Source organism: Dendrobates tinctorius, unplaced genomic scaffold, assembly GCF_039654945.1.
Source record: "Dendrobates tinctorius isolate UK_male_01 unplaced genomic scaffold, ASM3965494v1 ptg000292l, whole genome shotgun sequence".
NCBI classification, from domain to species: domain Eukaryota; kingdom Metazoa; phylum Chordata; class Amphibia; order Anura; family Dendrobatidae; genus Dendrobates; species Dendrobates tinctorius.
The window spans coordinates 8446979-8467300 of NW_027361959.1; the positions used below are offsets into that span (position 1 = coordinate 8446979).

General features: G+C 43.4%; 1 long non-coding RNA gene across 3 annotated transcripts in view; it reads left to right on the forward strand.

Moving 5' to 3' along the window:
* LOC141072868 (uncharacterized) overlaps window positions 1–20322 on the forward strand; it is a 123041-nt gene that overhangs the window by 12085 nt on the left and 90634 nt on the right. For all 3 annotated transcript variants that reach the window (XR_012226885.1, XR_012226886.1, XR_012226884.1), the window contains exons 2-3: window positions 8083–8185; window positions 12720–12786. This is a non-coding gene — a long non-coding RNA (uncharacterized lncRNA). The remainder of the gene's footprint in view (window positions 1–8082; window positions 8186–12719; window positions 12787–20322) is intronic.

Sequence of the window (20322 nt, forward strand, 5' to 3'; positions counted from 1 at the left end):
TTTTTCCATCAATATTGCCATGTGAGGGTATAATTTTTGCTGGACAAGTTCTACTTTTGAACTACTCCATTGGTTTTACCATATAGTGCACTAGAGAAAAAATTCCAAGTGAGATGAAATTGCAAAAAAGTGCAATTCCACTTTTTTTTTTTTTTTTTTTTTTTTTTTTTTTTTTTTTTTTACCATGTTCACTAATTGTTTAAACAGACCTACCATAATGTTTCTCCAGGTCACCACAATTTCGTAGACCTCAATGGGGTATAACATGTATAGGTTCTTTATATAATGGCAGTTGAAGGGAACCTGTCATCAGAATTGTGCTCAGTAACCTACAGACAGTGTCAGGTCGGCGCTGTTATGCTGATTAATGATACCTGGGTTGATGAAACCTGTCTTGTGGTTGTTGTTGTTTACTCTTTATTTTCAGTTTTGAGTTAATGATATGCTCGTGTTCCGGGGCGGCCTGTAGGGGTCTTCATGTGGTGCACTGATTAGGTATTCATCAGTACTGCTTCTGACAGGTCACTGATCCCTCAGTAACCTGCCCACTATTTTTACATAATGAAATATATTCCTATCGGCATGCTGCAGCATGATCGCATCTATAATGTGTATTTAATTATATTCTTTGATATACATAAATTCATAAAAAAATAAAAATCCGTTTGATAATGGCGCAGGTGGCGCCTTCTTGCTAGAGAAAAAGAAAAATTGCCTCCTCCAAGATGGAGCTGCTGATGCCTGCACCGTAGCATCTATTGTATCGCTGATAAATGCTACTGCGCAGGCGCTGCCGGCGCCATTTTCAAACTGATTATTTTTTTTTATGAACGTATGGATACCATCAAAGAAAAGGATTAAATACACATTATAGATGCGATCATCCTGCAGCATGCCTTTCAACGGGGTGGGGAGTCGCCACTTCTATTACCAGGTAGGTGTATTGCATATCACCCGACTTTTTTGGCTGTATTCTTTCCCCCTTTACTGATAAGCTTTTTTTGATTGTTAGGGACTGTTCAGTGCCTCTGGGATTCACTATCAAGACTTTGGTAACATATATTGTATATATCTGACTTTTTGGCAGCATTCTTTCCCCCTTCACTGTTAAGTTTTATTTTTTATGGGGACTGTTTTTGTGCCTTGAGTTTTTCTATCTATGTAGTGGTTACATTTAAAGGGAACCTGTCAGCAGTTTTGGCCAATAAAGATGAGACAATTTTTTTCATGGACTATCGGAAAGGAGCAGATGGAGAAACTTTTTTTTTTTTTGGTTCCTCCATATGCGAGAAATACTGATGGTCCGATCAGTCATCGGTCCGGTCCCCTAGTGAAGGCCAGAGATTGTCAAAGTTATACATATTACACCTGGCATCTAGAACAATTATATTTCTCCATAAAATAGGAGTGGGAGCAAGTGATGTATGCCCAGGATGTGGGATGGATCCCGCTGATATTTTACACGTTTTGGGTGTGTGGCTCTTGAAAATTTTTGGAAACGCACTTATGGTTACTTAAATGGTAAATCACTTCAATGTAGATATACCGCACCTCATTAAAATCCAGGGTCAACATATTACACAAGAGTGTGACGCATGTCATATCCAGTGAGTCCATCCGGAAAAAGTTCAATCTCAAAAATCAAGCACATTGCACTACTTGATAACGATCTTCGGATCGAAACGTCACCACAGAAGGCAGAATAAATGTGACTTCTTTGTTTCACCGACCAGTGAGGCGCTGTCTCCTTTGCTTTTTTGTTACTTAAATGGTGTGTTGGTGTAAATATCCTAATTCAACCTATAGTTTCTGTGCTGGGGTATGCAAGGTGGAGTAATTAAAGATGAAAATTAAAGGTAGGCTCTTGGGCACTTTTCCAAATAAGAAAAATGATAGCAGTGCACTGGTTAAATAATTCTCCAAAATTTAGAAAATTTATTGAGAAGATGCATTTATTCGGTTTAGAGGAAGGAGTATGCAAAAAAAGGAAAGCTTTGCACAAATATAAGATACTAGATGGTAGCTCAATTTTATCGCATCGGGTATTCTAGAGTCTCTGTTAAAATAAAAAAGTGATATACTCACCTTCCGATGGCCCCCGGACTCTGTCCCTCCTCTCACCACGCTCCCGGCATCTTCCGGTCCCAGTAATGCTTTGTGCGAAACATCGCTGATGACGTCGTGCTCTCGCAAGAGTGACGTCATCTCCGGCCCTTCTCGCTAATCATTACTGGGACCGGAAGATGCCGGGAGCGTGGTGAGAGAGGCGGGACAGAGTCCGGGGACCGTCGGAAGGTGAGTATAACTATTTTTATTTTAACAGAGACTCTAAACTACCCGATGCGATAGAATCGGGCCACCATCTAGTGTATTATACTCATGTTACACCCGGAGCTGCTGTCACTGTTCTGCTGTTACCTAATGTATTGTACTCCAGTTACAGCCAGAGCTGCAGTCACTGTTCTGTTGTTACCTAATGTATTGTACTCCAGTTACACCTAAAGCTGCTGTCACTGTTCTGCTGTTATCTAATGTATTGTACTCCAGTTACTCCCAGAGCTGCAGTCACTATTCTGCTGTTACCTAATGTATTGTACTCCAGAATATGTACAGGACTGTGCCTGTGTAATGAGCGACGCAGCAGTGATGCCTTTAACAGCTGTAATGTGCCTGTACAATAAGCAATGCAGCCGTGTTGCCACGACGACTAAGCAACTGTCGCTGATTGGTTGCGGCCTAACTGCCGCGACCAATCAGCGAGGTGGGATTTCCATGACAGACAGAATTAGACAATTTATATAGTAGATTGGGAAGATGGAAATCCTATCGTGCTTCGATTTTGTCATTACTAGGTTCTAGATCTGGATACATTTTTCACTTTTAAATAGAATACATTGGAATATTAAACATCATATATATAGCAACCTAAGTTACACAGAAGTTATATGGGTCTATGAGAAATTCATGGAAGGATAGAGTACAACAGTTTGCTCCCACATTTCTGTGTACCGTATTTTTAGGACCATAAGACGCACCTAAATTTTAGAGGAGGAAAAAAAATTAATTGACGCAATGAATGTGGTCATGATGCGCTGTTATGGGGGTAGGGGTCTGCTGCTCAATCTGTTATAGGGGTACTGTACTACTATCCCCCATAATTATTTGATCCCTTGCTGATTTTGTAAGTTTGCCCACTGACAAATAAATGAACAGTTTATAATTTTAAGGGTAGGTTAATTTTAACATTGAGAAATAGAATATCAAAAATAAAATCCTGAAAATCACATTGTAAACATTTATTTGCATTTTGCAGTGGGAAATAATAAGTACGGTATTTGATCCCCTACCAACCTTTAAGAGTTCTGGCTCCTACAGACTAGTTGCTCCTAATCAACTCGAGACCTGCATTAAAGACAGCTGTCTTACATAGTCACCTTTCTAAAAGACTCCTGTCCAAAGACTCAATCAGACGCTAACCTTTACAACATGTGCAAGACCAAAGAGCTGTGTAACGATGTCAGGAGCAAAATCATAGACCTGGAATGGGCTACAAAACCATACTTGTAAGTAAGATGTTGTGTGAGGAGACAACTGTTGGTGCAATAGTAAGAAAATGAAAGAAATATAAAATGACAGAAATGATCTGAGGCACCATGCAAAATCTCCACTCGTGGGGTAACCTTGATCAATCAGGAATGTGAGCGATCAGCCAAAAACTACACGGGGAAACTTGTTAATGATCTCAAGGCAGCTGGGACCACAGTCACCAAGAAAACAACTGGAAACACATTACACCGTTAAAGTTTAAAATCCTGCAGTGCCCGCACGGTCCCCCTGCTTAAGGGTATGTGCACACGGTGTGGATTCTGCTGCGGATCCGCAGCGTTGCTACAGCTGCGGGACCCCAGCAGATTCTGCAGCGTTGTACAGTACCTTTATTTCCTATGGAAATAAAAAACACGGTGCACATGCTGCGGATTTTTCCGCGTGGTTTTGCTGCTGTTTACAATCCGCAGCATGTCAATTCTTTAGTGCAGAAATGCTGCAGTTTCACACCTCATCCATTATGAGGTGTAAAACCGCAGGACTTTAGTCCTGCGGATTTATCTGCGGTTTTTACTACAAAATCCGCAGAGCCGAAAAACGCTGTGTGCACATAGCCTAAGGCTAGTTTCACACTAGCGTTTGAGCGCAGCGACGGCCTGCGCACGGCCGCCGCTAAGCCCCGACCCCTGCCGCGCCCCGCCGGTAGCTCCGCCCACCGGCGCATGACTCTGCATGCTCCCTGCGTCCGCTATCTTTATCACAGGGGGCGCAGGCCGTGCGCAGTATGCGTTTGGCGGCGCATGCGCCTTTTTGACGGTGCGCCGACGCAACCAAACTGCAGCATACTGCGCACGGCCTGCGCCCCCTGTGATAAAGATAGGGGACGGAGGGCGCATGCAGCGTCATGCGCCAGTGGGCGGAGCTACCGGCGGGGGAGCGGCAGGGGGCGGGGCTTAGCGGCGGCCGTGCGCAGGCCGTCGCTGCGCTCGTAAACGCTAGTGTGAAACTAGCCTAAGAAGTCACATATGCAGGTCCATCTGAAGTTTGCCAATGGACACCTGGATGATTCTGTGAGTGATTGGGAGAAAGTGCTGTGGTTAGATGAGACAAAATTGAGCTTTTTGGCATTAACTCAGCATGTCTGGAGAAAGAGAAATGCTGCCTATGACCCAAAAAACACCGTCCCCACTGTCAGGCTGTGTGCACACGTCCGGAATTCCCGTGTATTTTATGCGTTTTTGTCACGGCGAAAACGCATAAAATAAGCAAGCCATTGTATTCAATGGTACTCCACATGTTGTTCTAATGCTGCATATTTTTCCGCAGCAAAATCGCATCGTGGAAAAATACGCAGCATGCTCATTCTTTGTGCGGAATCGCGGAAATTCCGCACACATAGGAATGCACTGTTCCTCTTACTTTCCGCATGTGGCTATGCCCACCATGCGGAAAATGTGCGGATGGTACCCAGAGTCTGGAGGAGAGGAGATTCTCCTCTAGGCTCTGGGTACCATATCCCTGTAAAAAATAGAATTAAAATAAACAATCTTGTTTTTCTCACCTTCCGGTGTCCCTCGCAGTGTCCCCAGGCCTTAGCGATTATCCTGCCAACTCCTGTTCCCAGAGATGCCTTACGACAATGACCTTTGATGACGTAGCGGTCTCGCTACGTCATCAAAGGTCATTGTCGTAAGGCATCTCTGGGAGCGGGAGTTGGGATAATCGCTAAGGCCTGGGAACACTGCGAGGGACACCGGAAGGTGAGAATATCACGATTTTTTTTGTTTTATTTTTAACTTTACATCTTTTTACTACTGATGCTTCATAGGCAGCCTCAATAGTAAAAAGTTGGTCACACTTGTCAAACACTGTTTGACGAGTGTGACCAACCTGTCAATCAATTTTCCAAGCGATGCTACAGATCGCTTGGGAAACGCTAGCATTCTGCAAGCTAATTATGCTTGCAGAACTCTAGTTTATCGCGGGAAATGCTCGGGAATTACGCATGTGGAATTCTAGCACATTTTTGCGGCAGGAAGTTGCGGAAGTCCCGCGGAAATTTCCACGGGAATTCCGGACGTGTGCGCAAAGCCTCAAGCATCGAGGTGTAAACATTGTTTTGGGGGTGTTTCTCTGCTTAGGGCCACAGGACTACTTCACCTCATCAATGGGAGAATGGATGGAGCCATGTACCGTAAAATCCTGAGTGACAACATCCTTCCCTCCACCAGGACATTAAAAATGGGTCGTGGCTGGGTCTTCCATCAAGACAATCGCCTAAAACGTACAGCCAAGGCAACAAAAGAATGGCTCAAAAAGAAGCACATTAAGGTCATTGAGTGGCCTAGCCATTTTCCAGACATTAATGCCATAGAAAACTTATGGAGGGAGTTGAAGCTCTAAGTTGCGAAGCGACAGCCTCAAAATGTTAATGATTTAGAGATGATCTGCAAAGAGGAGTGCACCAAAATTCCTCCTGACATGTGTGCAAACCTCATCCACTACAGAAAATGTCTGACTGCTGTGCTTGCCAACAAGGGTTTTGCCACCAAGTATTAAAGGGAGTCTGTCACCTACCCTTTGGCGGGTGATGAAAACGAGGTCGGTCCGGTCCGATGGGCGGTGTTCCCGATGTGTGCTGCCTCCCCATCCTTGCCCGCAGTCCGCAGGTTATTGCTGAATTGGAGTAGGTGTACGCCATTTTTTGCGCATGCGCTAAGCATTAATTAACTAAGCCCCGGAACACAGCAAAATACTTCCGGGGCTTGGTTAACCGGCGCGTGCGCAGTCCGGCTTTTCAGCTTTGCCTGCAGTTGGGCAACGCATACTGTGTGTGCGCTAGCTATGAATGCTTAGCGCAAGCGCAAAAAATGGCGTACACCTACTCCAATTCAGCAATAACCTGCGGACGGCGGGCAAGGATGGGGAGGCGGCACACATCGGGACCACCGCCCATCGGACCGACCTCGTTTTCATCGCCCGCCAAAGGGTAGGTGACAGACTCCCTTTAAGTCTTGTTTGCCAGAGGGATCAAATACTTATTTCTCACTGCAAAATGCAAATAAATGTATATAATTTATGCAATGTGTTTTTCTGGATTTTATTTTTAATAGTTTATCTCTCAATGTTAAAATTAACCTACCCTTAACATTATAGACTGTTCACGTATTTGTCAGTTTGCAAACTTACAAAATCGGCAAGGAATCATTATAATTTCCTTCACTGCCATATGTGTCATGTGTATGCCTGTATCTCTATCCTATCTCCGCCCCCCCCCCCCCCACACACACACAGAAAAAAAATGGTTCTACTTGCCTTCCCTGTGCTCCCTCGCAGCGCTGTGCCCTGTTTTGATGCCAGGAGTTGTTTTCGGCGTGTAACAGCACATTACTGCTGGCATGTGCCCATAGATGCCAAGATCAGCTGCTGGTATATGCACTGCTCTCCACGGCTAGGACTATGAGAGTGGAGAGCAGTGAATATTCATTCTGTTTTATGGCAGACACACTGTTAGCTGCAGCCCCGGCTTCCTGCAGCGGCTGAGCGATTACGTGTGCTCGCTATTAAGAGAATAAATATTCAGTGCCCTCCACTCCCAAAGTTCCTATCACCTCTCTGTAACGGCTTTAGTCCATAGAGGTAGGGGGGGCTATGGGCGTGGGGAGCAGTGAATATTTTCTCTTAACAGGGGGAACAAGTATAAAGTATTATAAGTAGCAGTGGGCCCCCCCCCCCCCCCCCGTCCACATCCAGATTATAAAATCCACCCCCCCAATTTCATCCAAAATTAGGGAGGAAAAAAGTGCGTCTTATAGTCTGAAAAATATGGTCATATATGCATAACTTTGGAAGATATTGCATCCTCTGTAACTTTTGTATCGATAATTATTAAACTGTACTAGCAAGGTCTAAAACGAACAAGGGGTGGGATTGGGTGAGGGGTTTAAATGGGAATTAAGTGTTTAATATTTGTTGTGTTCGGAAAAATTCAATAAAAATCTTTTCTGATTAAAAAAGTCATCCGTCTGTTTTTCTCGTGTGTAGAAAACACTGACGTCTGGATGAACCCTAAATGTGAGTGTGCATTTGACATTTTTTGTCTCATGAAATATCAGCTCAGAGTCTCTAGTTTGTACTTGTTCTTTATCAGGAAATATTTTCCTTTCTGTTAAATATTGGTTTTAGTTTTCTTCTCTAAATGTCGATAGAATTTTGTGATCTCTCTTGTGCGTTAATAATTTGTTTGTCCTGCGGTGAAAGTAACTTTGGGCAGATGGTTTTCCCATGTGGATGCCACCTGCGCTTTATAACAGAAATCCTTGTCTTATTGCCTCCTGTTTGTTCCCATTTTTTGCCACAATTTTAATGGTTTTCCGTGTTTTCTCATGACTAGATCAATATTTGCATGGAATTATTGAGCATCAGGTGTAGCACTATGTTGGCAACGTGTTTTGATTGCTCAAGCCTCTGCTCTTGTGTGAATTTAAGGTCTTGGGTTATTGATGTTGCGCTTCTTTCCATATCACACTTTTTTAGGACTGTTAAAATGGACAAGAATATCTACATCGTCCAAGGGGAAATCGGCCTCGTTGTTGGTGCTATAAAACGTAATGCACGATGGAGCATGCACACACCTTTGGTAAGATATTGTTGCTTCTGATCAGTTTCTCTATTGTAATCTATAGTTAGGTTTAAGAGTGAGCATTATTATCCATTGTGTATGTGCACCAATTATGTATTGTTCTATGTTTAATTGTATTTTACACTATTGTCTCCCAACCATTTTAGTCTTGGGGTGCTAGTGGTAATTTTTAGATCTGGGAACACTTAACAAATGAGTGTACACCATGATTTAAAAAATTCCCACTCTTTGCCCTGATACAATGCATAACACTGCATGTCTAACTTCAAATATGCGTTAAACTGCTCCCCTGATTAAAGGGAGCCTATCAGCGGGATTGTGCTCAGTAAGGCCTCTTTCACACTTCCGTTTTTTACAATCAGTCACAATCCGCCAGGTTTTGAAAAAAAACGGATCCTCAATTTTTTTTTTGAGGATCCGTTTTTTTCCCATTGACTTGCATTAATGGCGGATTGTGACGGATTGCTGTCCGTTGCATCCGTTTTTTGTGAGGATCCGCCAAAAGTTGCTGTCCGTCACCATCCTCAAAGATTTCAAAACGGAGCTTGTAACGTTTTTTTCTCTGGCGGATCCTGCAAACACTGATTTAACCCGAATTTCTTTCTGGGTGCCGGACAAAACAAGAAAAAAAATTCTCTCGCTCTCTCGCTCTCTCGCTCTCTCGCTCTCTCGCTCTCTCGCTCTCTCGCTCTCTCGCTCTCTCGCTCTCTCGCTCTCTCGCTCTCTCGCTCTCTCGCTCTCTCGCTCTCTCGCTCTCTCGCTCTCTCGCTCTCTCGCTCTCTCGCTCTCTCGCTCTCTCGCTCTCTCTTCCTTGAAATTTCTTCATTTTTAGGATCCGTCTGAAAACGGATCCTGTGCCATCCGTTCACATCAGTTGAGAACGGATCCGCTTGTCCGCCTTTTTGGCGGATTATAACTGATGCAAAAAACTGAAGTGTGAAAGAGGCCTAACCTGCACAGTGTCAGGTTGGTGCCAGCGGCACCATCTTGGAGGAGGAAATTTTTTTCTTCTCTAGCAACCTGGTCCCGCCTGTGTAATAGCAGCTATCGGATCACCTCTATATACACCAATAGCTGCTTCTGCGCAGGTGCCACTTTCAAATGGATTTTTTTTTTCACACTTTTTAGGATAACCTCAATCACATTTATTAACAACACAGTAAACATGCGATTATGCTCCAGTGCAGGTGCCACGGCTGCTGCTTGCAGAAGCTTTTTTTTTTTTTTTTTGCAGTATGTACATACTGTACATTCATTATGTAAACTAGGGTGTAGGTACGAACCAGTCAGCATTATAAATACCGTATATACTCGCGTATAAACCGAGATTTTCAGCCCATTTTTTTGGGCTGAAAGTCACCCTCTCTGCTTCTATGCGAGTCATATACGCCAGGGGATCGGCGGGGGAGGGGGAGCGGGGGTGTCAGATCATACTGATACACCCCCCTGGCACATCTCTGCAGCCCCACTGTCTCCGGTGCCTTGCTCAGCGGTCACGTGGTACCGCTCATTAAAGTCATGAATATGCGCATATTCATGACTTTAATGAGCTGTACCACGTGACCGCTGAAGGCAGGCGCCGAAGATCGTGGGAGAACGGGACTGCAAAGATGCGCCAGGGGGTAAGTATATGCAAAATTCACCTGTCCCCGTTCCAGCGCTGCTCGCCGCTGTCTGCCCGCCGCGTCCTCTGTCAGTGACGTTCATGTCAAACTGGACACACAAGATAAGTGTTTTTATTTCACCTCTCCTTAGTGAAGATATTGGCAATCAAATATTTGGCCCTTAATGAGTTAACTTTAGTTAAGTGTTAACACTTGCCAATCATAAGCAGGCACAACATAGAGGGGCAGAAGGACCAGTGATGTCATGGTCACATGACTTAAGTCCATAGGTCCTGCCATCTGGATTGTGCATCTTGAATAAGGGCAGAAGATATGTTATACAGCAGAGAATTGTGGCACTTCTAACTGCAGCTATTATTCCCACACTTCCGTGCTATGTAATATACGCTGAGTGTTTATTTAGGCTGCACACTCCAGCTGGCAGGACCTGAAGAGGCCGGTCATGTGACCATGATGACATGACAGATCCTGCTGCTTGTTTGTTGCTGCCTGCTTGGTGTCCGTGTCATAAAGGAGGCAGAAGTATATGCCTCAGAGAAAACTAATAACTTTAGTTAAATGGATGTTAACTCAAAGGAAGCCAAATATTTGCAGAGGCATTATAAAAAATATATTCCACTCAGCAGCCACTATTACATTTTGTCATATTACGCGCGTGCGCATTGCAATCTGGACTCGCTCACGCAGTTGGGCAAAGCATACTGCGTGTGCGCGAGTCCAGATTGCAATGCGCACGTGCGTAATATGGAGGCCAAGTACAGAAATTCCCAGAAATATTGCGGACAGCGGCCAAGGAGGGGTGGAGGAAAGGACCCAAAACACCGTCCATCGGACCGGACCCAAGTCATTTAAATACCGTGCCAAAATGATGACAGATTCCTTTTAACCCTTCAGGTGCATCACAAGATTTTTTTTTTAGAATGTGGAAGGAACAAATGAACATTTACCTTCCCCCCCCCCCCCCCCCCTCAAATATTTTACTTTAGACCCCAATTTTTTTCTTTTCACAAGAAACTTCCGCACAGTTTGTAGAAGAAAACTGTTTGGGCGCATGCCAGGGCTAGCTAGTAAGGGAATGAGCACCATTTGACTTTTTGAAAGCAAAATTTGCTGGAATAATTGTCGAATGCCATACCTTGAGACTTGGGAAGGATGAAGCGCTAGTTGCCTCCTGGAGCACAGATTTTCCTAGAATAGTTTGCAGACTCTATATACAGAGCCCAAGTGCTAGAAGAGCAGAATTCCCCCCTCAAGTGACCCAATTTAGGAGAATATACCCCTTTGGGAATTTTATCTACAGATGTAGTGACGATTTTGACTCCATGGGTGTTTTCCAGAAACAAGCAGCAGTGGATGTTGCTGAGTGAAAATTGCAAACTGCCATAGTAGTGATCAGTTCGTTGTAGTGCCCAGCTCATGCTTCTGGAGACACAAAGCCGTAAATTAGGTGGGCGCTCATCGCTACAGAAATGCCAAACGTGGACGCTAAATGTGGTTTAGGCACACTGGGGCTCAGAAGGGAGAGGGGGATTTTGGAGTGCAGAATTTGCTGAATTTTTTTTTTTTTTTTGGTGGTGGGGAGGGGAGGGGAGGCGAGAGTAACCAATTCACCTTTCCAGAGCCTTTGTTCTTCCAGTAGCATGGAAGCCCCCTATATTTCCATTGACAGATGATGGGCCTGAGTGGGGACTTCTTTTTGTGGACTGAGTTGAAGCTTTTATTGGGAACATTTTACATGACCTTTTGGATCACATTTATCTGGCGCTCTACGTTGATCACCACTTATTTTGGAGTTTCCATCTAAATTTCCAAGTGACTTGGTTCAGATGAAACCCTTAAGGATTTATTCACTATAATGAGGCAGCAGAGTTGCATCCGTTCAGCGGTGTCCTTTTTTCTGACATGCATAAAACTATGGACTTTTTGCGCACGCCTAAAAAGACGGACACTGCTGAATCATAGATCAGACGGCGTCCACAGTGCCTCTATCTGCCTCATTATAGGGAATCTTCCTCTGGGGGTTCTACCTCAATCACATATTTCAGAGATTTACATGGAAACCTCGATGTAGGGGCTTGGTGCATATAACGCAGGATAAATGAGCACAGCCTTACTGTGATCTGTTGGAGGCAGAATGATCAAATCAACAGCAGATGGAGAATTGGTTTTATTTTTTGCACCGTTCCTTGTGCGGTATAAATGATTAGACGACTTTATTATTCTTTGGGTCGGTGCGATTACAGCGATACCAGATTTATATTGGGTTTTTCTGTTAGACTGCTGTCACACACTGAAAGACGCTTTTTTTTTTTTTTCATAAAAACTATTATTTGCATCACCACATTTATTTTTCCATATTTCGTCCGACAGTCATGTGAGGGCTTGTTGTTTGCGGGACAAGCTGACGGTTGATGGTGCCATTTTTTGCCACCTGAAATTTTTTGATCACTCTCTATTCTGATTTTTGCGAGGCAGAATTAACAAATAACAGCAATTTAGAAATTGTTTTTTGGAGGTTTTCCTTCCCTATCACAGTATTTAGGGGAGTTAAAGTCCCAGGAGCGGTGCGGGCACTGCTCTTGCACTGATTGCTTGGTGTCAGCTGTCAGCCGACACCCAGCGGCTATTTGGCACTCCCAGCCTCTGTGCTTGCAAAATCGCCATGACTCATCCTTGCGTCAAAGGTTGACAAGTACCAGCTGACCATGAATGTCAGGAATGGGTTAAATTACAAAAAGTTAATTCAATAGTAGGGAAAAGAATCATACTTGTTTTTTACGTTTCCCATTCTCTTTTTAATACATTTACCTATTTATATTTCTGTCTGAGATTTGGTTTCCTAGTAATGGTGGCTAATTTTATTTCTCTTTTTTTTTTTTTTTTTTTTTTTTTTTTTTTAACTTTAGGATGAAGAGCAGGACCCCTTGCTGCACAATTTTAGCCAACTGAAAGACATCCTGAATAATATAAAATGTAAGTATTCCAGTGAGTTATTGGTTGGATCGCATATTTAACCATTTATAGTCTCCCTTCTAGTTATGTATATTTTTTTGTTTATATAATCATAACTATAACTTTGCGCTGTCCATTTTTTAAAATTTTTTTAATCTTTCATGACATATGACTTGCGTTACATTTCTGTAATATGTCGTGTTCCTGCCTTTGATGCTTTTTCTTAAGACCCCGTTACACATAACGATGTCCCAGCGATCCCACCAACGATCCGACATGGATGGGATCGCTGGGACATTGTTAGGCTGATCGCTGTTGAGCTGTCACATAGACAGCCCCTCCAGCGATCAGGACCAGCGAGCAAGCTTGTTTCTAATGTAAACAGCGGGTATCTAAGATATCTTTCGCTGCCACGCGCAGCGATGCGTGCTGGCCAGCGTAAAACCAACGATCAAAAATTGCCCAGGACGATCCTACACTATCAGTGATGCCCGGCAGGGGGCCGGTCTCTGATCCCCGTCACACACAGCGATATCGCTGGAGAGAGCGCTGATGCGTCACCAAATCAGTGATCTCACTAGCAATCTCGCTGTGTGTGACGGGGCCCGTAGGCCAAGCCCGCACCTTTCCTGGGAGATGATGGCTGATTTAATCTGCCTGCGGCTAAATGCCGCCATCAATATCTGACGGCGGCATTTAACAAGTGCCTGTAAAGAGAGAGCCCATGTAATGCCAAAAAAAATAGAAACGCCAGAATTACGTTTTTTTTGCTTGCTGGAACAATGCAGAAAGAGGTGACTAAAACATTGTGTCTTCCTGAAAAACTATATCAGTAGAAACGTCAGCTCAGGGTACAAAAAGTAAACCCTCACGCAGCCCCAGATTACAAAAAATGAAAGCGTAAGGCTGAGTTCACACGTGGCGTTTTTTTCGCGTTTCCGCGGCGGTTTTAACCGCGCGATTTTGCAGCGAAAACGCGAAAAATAAGCATCCCATGCATTCCTATGGGATTCCGCAATGCTGTACTAATGCTGCGGTTTTTACCGCGGCGGAATCGCTTTGCGGTAAAAACCGCAGCATGCTCATTAATTTGCGGAATCGCGGCGATCCCGCACCCATAGGAATGCATTGTTCCGCTTACTTCCCGCATGTGGCTGTGCACACCATGCGGAAAGTAAGCAGAACATTTGCGGATGGTACTCACGGTCCGGAGGAGAGGAGACTGTCCTCCAGGCTTTGGGTACCATATCCCTGTAAAAAATAGAATTTAAAATAAAAAATATTGTTATTCTCACCCTCCGACGTCCCGCGCAGTCTTCCTGCTTCTCTTCACGCTCTCGTTCCCAGTAGTCCTTTGCGAAAATGCCCGCGATGGCGTCCGTTCTCGCGGGATCGCGAAGTCTCGCGGTCATTCGCGCGACATCATCGCGAATTACCGCGAGATGTCGCGATCCCGCGAGAACTGCCGTCATCGTGGGCATTTTCGCAAAGGATTACTGGGAACGCCTGCGCGGGACGTCGGAAGGTAAGAATAACACTATTTTTTATTTTTTTTTTACATTCTATCTTTTACTATTGATGCCGCATAGGCGGCCTCAGTAGTAAAAAGTTGCTCACACTTGTCAAACACTGTTTGACGAGTGTGACCAACCTGTCAATCAGTTCTCCAAGCGATGCTACTGATCGCTTGGAGAACGCTAGCATTTTGCAAGCTAATTACGCTTGCAAAATGCTAGTTTTTCCGCGGGAAAATCGCGGGAATTTAAAATGCGATTTTCCCGCGGACTGGAATTCCGGAATTCTCGCGGTAATTTCCGCAAGAGTTCCGGTACGTGTGCACTTAGCCTTATGGTTCTCGGAAAATGGCAACACAGACAAAAAAACTGTAACATTTTTGTACAAGTATCTTTTTTCTTTTTTTTTCAGCACTTTAAAAAAAAAAAAAAAAAAAAAATGCATCTTTGGTATCTGCGTCCTTGTACTTCACCTAGAGAATCATATTTTACCATATAGTAAACCTGGTAAATTAAAAAAAAAAAAAAATTGTAAAATTGCACTTTTTTTTTTGCAATTTCAACACATTTGGAATTTTTTTCCCGGATTGAGAGTGTAACCACTTGTATTAATACCAAGTTGAGTTATTCAATTTAGGCCTCATTCACACATCAGTATTATGTCAGTATTTTTGCACCAGTGTTTGTATGCCAAAGTCAGGAGCGGAACTTGCATATGCTGCAGGTCTGATAAAATCACTTTTCTTTGCTTTAAATCTGAATACTGAGCTGTGTATAACCCCACTCACACACCACTGATTGGCAACTTTCTGTACACACTGTGCTTGGGCAGAAAGCTGACAATTACTGGTGGGGTTATGCAAAGCAGCAGGACTAGATGGTACGAGCCAGCTTTTCCTCTAGTGACTGATTTTATTGGAACAATTAGCAAAAAGTCCAGTAAATGCCAGATTGCTAAATTCAGGTTCTCAGCCCCTACATCATGCTGCTCTCAGATTACATAGCAAAACATGCTGACAGATTTCCTTTAATAGTCAGTTTACACTGGTGGTCTGAAACTGAAGTTGATTTTAATCTTAAATGTCTAATATAATAACTTATTCACTATTCTAATATAATTTAATTGTAAAGTTTGTGTACATTTTGTGCATGTATATAATATAGATTTTTTACTTTTTGTTATGTAAGATCATATGTTAGTGAACATAATGACAGCACTAGTCTTTTTCTGTTTTGTCTCATGTCCTAAGAGGCTAATACAGATTTCCAGTAGCAGGTGGGCTTAGAAAGGTCAGAGTATTCCTTGTGGCATTTGCACCTGCCATACTGCAGTGTGGAAGCAAGGTTTGATCTGAGAATGGGCTTTGGTGATGTTCCTGCGTAAATTTAGTTCTGTACTTTTGTGCTTTGCAAACAATGCTGCACATGGCGTCATGATTTATAAACACCACTTTTTTTTGCACAACACTATCTATAAGGTTATGTTGAACACTTACAGGGATTTTTACAGTCCGATGTGTGTTCACAATGTGTATTCTGTTTTGCAGATTAGATGTATGTATGTCGGAAACTGCGGTCACGTTAAAGACATCCAATTTGTTTTTCTATGTAATTTTATTGTTCCATAAAAGTGCCTTTTTTCTTAAAGTAACTTTAAAATGCAGATTTCTATTCCTCCCTGAAGTTTCAGAAGGTGAATAGTAACACCCAGTTGTCTATATAATCAAAGGCGGTGTGTCCCTGACCCTGTCAGGACTGATTGGACAGTGTCAGATTGGTTATCGCCACACCCGCAACTTGTAATACTACCCTTTTGTAAGCATAGTTCCAAAGTTTCCATATACGCCCCAGAAATTTAGAACAGAGTCCTGTGGTGGATTTATTTAACCCTTTAACACTAAATGATGGCTACCGCTACGTAGTACTGCTCATTAAAGTCATGAATATTGACGCCACGCCTATGGGAGTGGAGTCGCGTCCATATTCATGACCTTAATGAGCGGTACTACGTGACCGCTCAGCACTGGATGAAGCTGCCGCGCCCAACAAGGATGCAGGATCTGAGGGTGAATATCGATGTCTTCTGGAAACCGGTGGTTGCAGCTGTCACTACAGTGCTACATCAGCCGGCTCCCCTTGTGTCCAGCATTCTGAGCCGTGGCTCCGCGGACTGGCAACAGAACTGCAACGGCCCGGTCCTGGGCTGCGGACCAGTGGTTGGGAACCCTTGATTTAGTTCTCTATGATGGATATATGTCATGCTGATCGCACAGCTTCTCTACAGGTGCTATCAGCTACAGGAGTCTGTTATTATAGACATGCTACTGCTGTAACTGTTAGGATTGACGTTCTAAAATAAAATTGTTTATGTTGACAATACCTAAAAATGGAAATGCCCTCCGAAAAGGCTTTAATGGGGGGGCGTGAGTAAATCTGCCTAAAAAGTCACACATTTAGGTGTCGTTATGTCCATAATGACGAGCCCTAAATCATATCAATATTTATCCCACACCCTGTAAGCCGCTAAAATAAAAATGGGAAAACCATGATAAAATTGCCAGTTTTGTATGTTTTCGTAATGGTGCCAATCAATACTACAGTTTGTTATGCAAGCAAACGGGCCCTTTTACAGCGCTTTAAATAAAATAATAAGAAAAGTAATGTCTTTCTTTACTGGATTCAAATAACATTTTACTTTTTCATTAAGGGATTTTCTTGTGCAAAAGTTGTAAAGCTAAGAAGATTGTAAAATAGAAGTTGGATAATACTGTAATCGTCTTCACCTTTGGTATAAAACAATATATGCATGCCATATGGTGCACGCCGTAAGAGAAAAAAAAAACGGAATTGCCGGTTTTGCTCCTCTTGCCTCACAAAAAATTTGTATGTACCGAAAATATGGTACCAGTGTAAACGACATCTCATCCTTCAAAAAAAGCCCTCACACAGCTCCATTGACAAAAAATTGTAAAATGTATGGCTCAGAATATAGCCACACTGAAAACGAATGATTTCTCGATCACCCATGACAGCACCACGAGAGAGGGGGTCCGTCCTTTAAGGACAGGAAATCTACAGGACAAAAAGGGCGGCACCTCTCCCTCGCATAAGTTGACATCACAATGTGGTGATTACCAGCTTCCACGCGGCTTGATCTGTGCAGGCGCGTGCTGGAAAGCATTCACAGATGACTCGTTCCGGGATCTGTGTCTGGATGACGCGCTCGTCGAGCTGTGCGCTGCAGTGACATGCAGGAGCCATGTGACCTGGAACTCCGGGGAGACCGGAAGAGGCTATAGGTTTTGTATTTAGGTGCGGTATGACCACGGGAGGAGGGCTTCCATTCTCCAAGTAGTCCTTTCCAGAAAGATTGAGCCAAAGCCAAACAGCACTGTCATGATGGGAAGCCCCAAGGGGCGGCGTTGACTTCGTGGCAGTGTTGGCTGCAGCCACATCGGAGAGAGACTGAGTAGCAGGTCCAGTAAAGTGGATGATTCCTCAACTTTCAGAGAATAGCTGTCTTAATCCTATACCATTGTTTGCCTCAGGGTGATAAGTGATCTTCTTTAAAGTTCACTTGGTAATGAGGTTTATTCTTTCTTATTTGTTGCCAGGCAAGGAAATTTGTGTCAAAATCTAAGCAAAAGGAGTGGTCGCATTGTAAAATGTTGTTGCCAGACTTTTGCCAGTCCTTTACAGAACAGATATTCTCGGAAGAGATCCCTAACTTAGCCACTGATCTAAGATCCATCATCAGGGCAGAAGTTAGTCCCTCACTCGGAGCATCAGGGGAAAGGAAAGACCTAGGCAGTTATCCCCTATGTCAGACGCTTCTAGTAGGTCAGATGAAGAGGAATTTGAGGAGTCTTCCTCATTATCGGCTTCTTCATTAGACCCCAATACAGGGCATTACTGTTTCCCAGTAGAGACAGATAAACTGGTAAAAGTCAGGGCAACAATGGGGATAGCTGATTCAAAACCTGAGAGGTCTGTGCAAGAAATTGTTTGGGGCCTAGATCAGAGGAAACGTAGAATATTTTGTTTAAATGAAAATATCCAGGCAAGCTTTTTTTTTTTTTTTTTTTCCCAGCTTGGGGTCTGCAGAATCGCTCCACCCCTGCTTCTGCCAGCAGCGACCCTACTCCACTGCAACCGCCGCCCCCCGGTATGAAATAGGATGCACAGATTATAAGAAGCGCCACCATTTTATTAACAAACTAGCTAAAGAGCCCGGCGTTGTCTGGGCATAGTAACCAACTGTGGTTAGTTATAACAAATTATAATGATTATATTGCACACAAAAAACGTGTATCTAATCCTATCCTGTGTGATACTGACTGCTGAGCTGTGTATCTAATCCTTTTCTGTGTGATACTGTGTGCTGAGCTGCGTATCTAATCCTATCCTGTGATAGTTTGCTCAGCTGTGTATCTAACCCTATCCTGTGTGATACTGACTGCTGAGCCGTGTCTAACCCTCTCCTGTGTGATACTGTCTGCTGAGCTATGTATCTAATCCTATCCTGTGTGATACTGACTGCTGAGCTATGTATCTAATCCTATCCTGTGTGATACTGACTGCTGAGCTGTCTATCTAATCCTATCCTGTGTGATACTGGGCTCCCCCTGCAGTCTGTGTCAGAGGGTGGTCTGTGTTGGCACGGTAATAAATTGTGTTATTTCCAGCTTTACAGAGGGACGATAACACCATAGAAATGATAAGAATAATAGGCCTCAGTTACCACAACTGTCTACAAAGAAAACTGTTGCTGATAGCAACCAATCACAGCTCATTTTTCATCTTTTAAACAGCTCTGGGACAGCGTGGCGAGTTTTGAGTGGCGACTTTTGTGTTTCGACTTTTATGTGGCGAGGTTGGTGTATGTGTGGTGTTGTGTGCTGAGGGTGGTATATGTGTTGAAGCACGTGGTAGTGTGTGGCGCATTTTGTGTGTGTGTGTGTGTGTGTTCATATCCCCGTGTGTGGTGAGTATCTCATGTCAGGGCCCCACCTTAGCAACTGTACGATATATACTCTTTGGCGCCATCGCTTTCATTCTTTAAGTCCCCCTTGTTCACATCTGGCAGCTGTCAATTTGCCTCCAACACTTTTCCTTTCACTTTTTCCCCATTATGTAGATAGGGGCAAAATTGTTTGGAGAATTGGAACGCGCGGGGTTAAAATTTCGCCTCACAACCATAGCCTGTAACGCTCTCGTGGTCCAGACGTGTGACTGTGCCAAATTTTGTGGTGCGGATGCCAATCCCATGCATAAATTTTGTGGTGCGGATGCCAATCCCATGCATACATACACACACACACACACACACACACACACACACACACACACACACACACACACACACACACACACTTCTATATATTGGATTTTTCTTCCCAAACATTTGGTCGGTGCATCTTACAATCTGCAAAATACTATACTGTATATATAATATATTATGAGACCTACCATATATTGAGGTAGAAATATGAAAAAATAAATTTCCAGAACTGTTCTTTATTTTTATTCAAATCATAGTAAATACAGAGTGTTACAAAAAAAGGTTTTAATACTTGGAGACATAAATGTTTTACACCATTGTTATTAAATATAGTCGCACAGGAGAATTTTCAAAATCTGACTCATTAAGTAACAAAACAGATCCTTAAAGTGGTTGTCTGGCCTTAGGCTACAATTGTGCATTTGTTCTATATGAATGCAGGCTTGTGAATCCGCGTTGTGCGGTTTCTCCAGGAGAAGGCGATTTACATAATTCCGGCCACATTCTGACTAGATGTGTCCAGCCTTGCTCAGTACATTTGCATTGGGTGAGGCTGCACACGTCTAGTCGGCACATGACTGCATGTATGCAAATCGCATACTTGCTTCTTGCTCCCAGTTCTCATGACCCTGGAGAATCCTTGCAGTACACACATTGTGAGGATTCACAAGTCTGCAATCACATGGTGACTTTAAGGATTTAATTTATGCAGTTCTCAAAAGCATTAGTTACTAAGTTTTAAAGAGGATATCTTAGGGTACC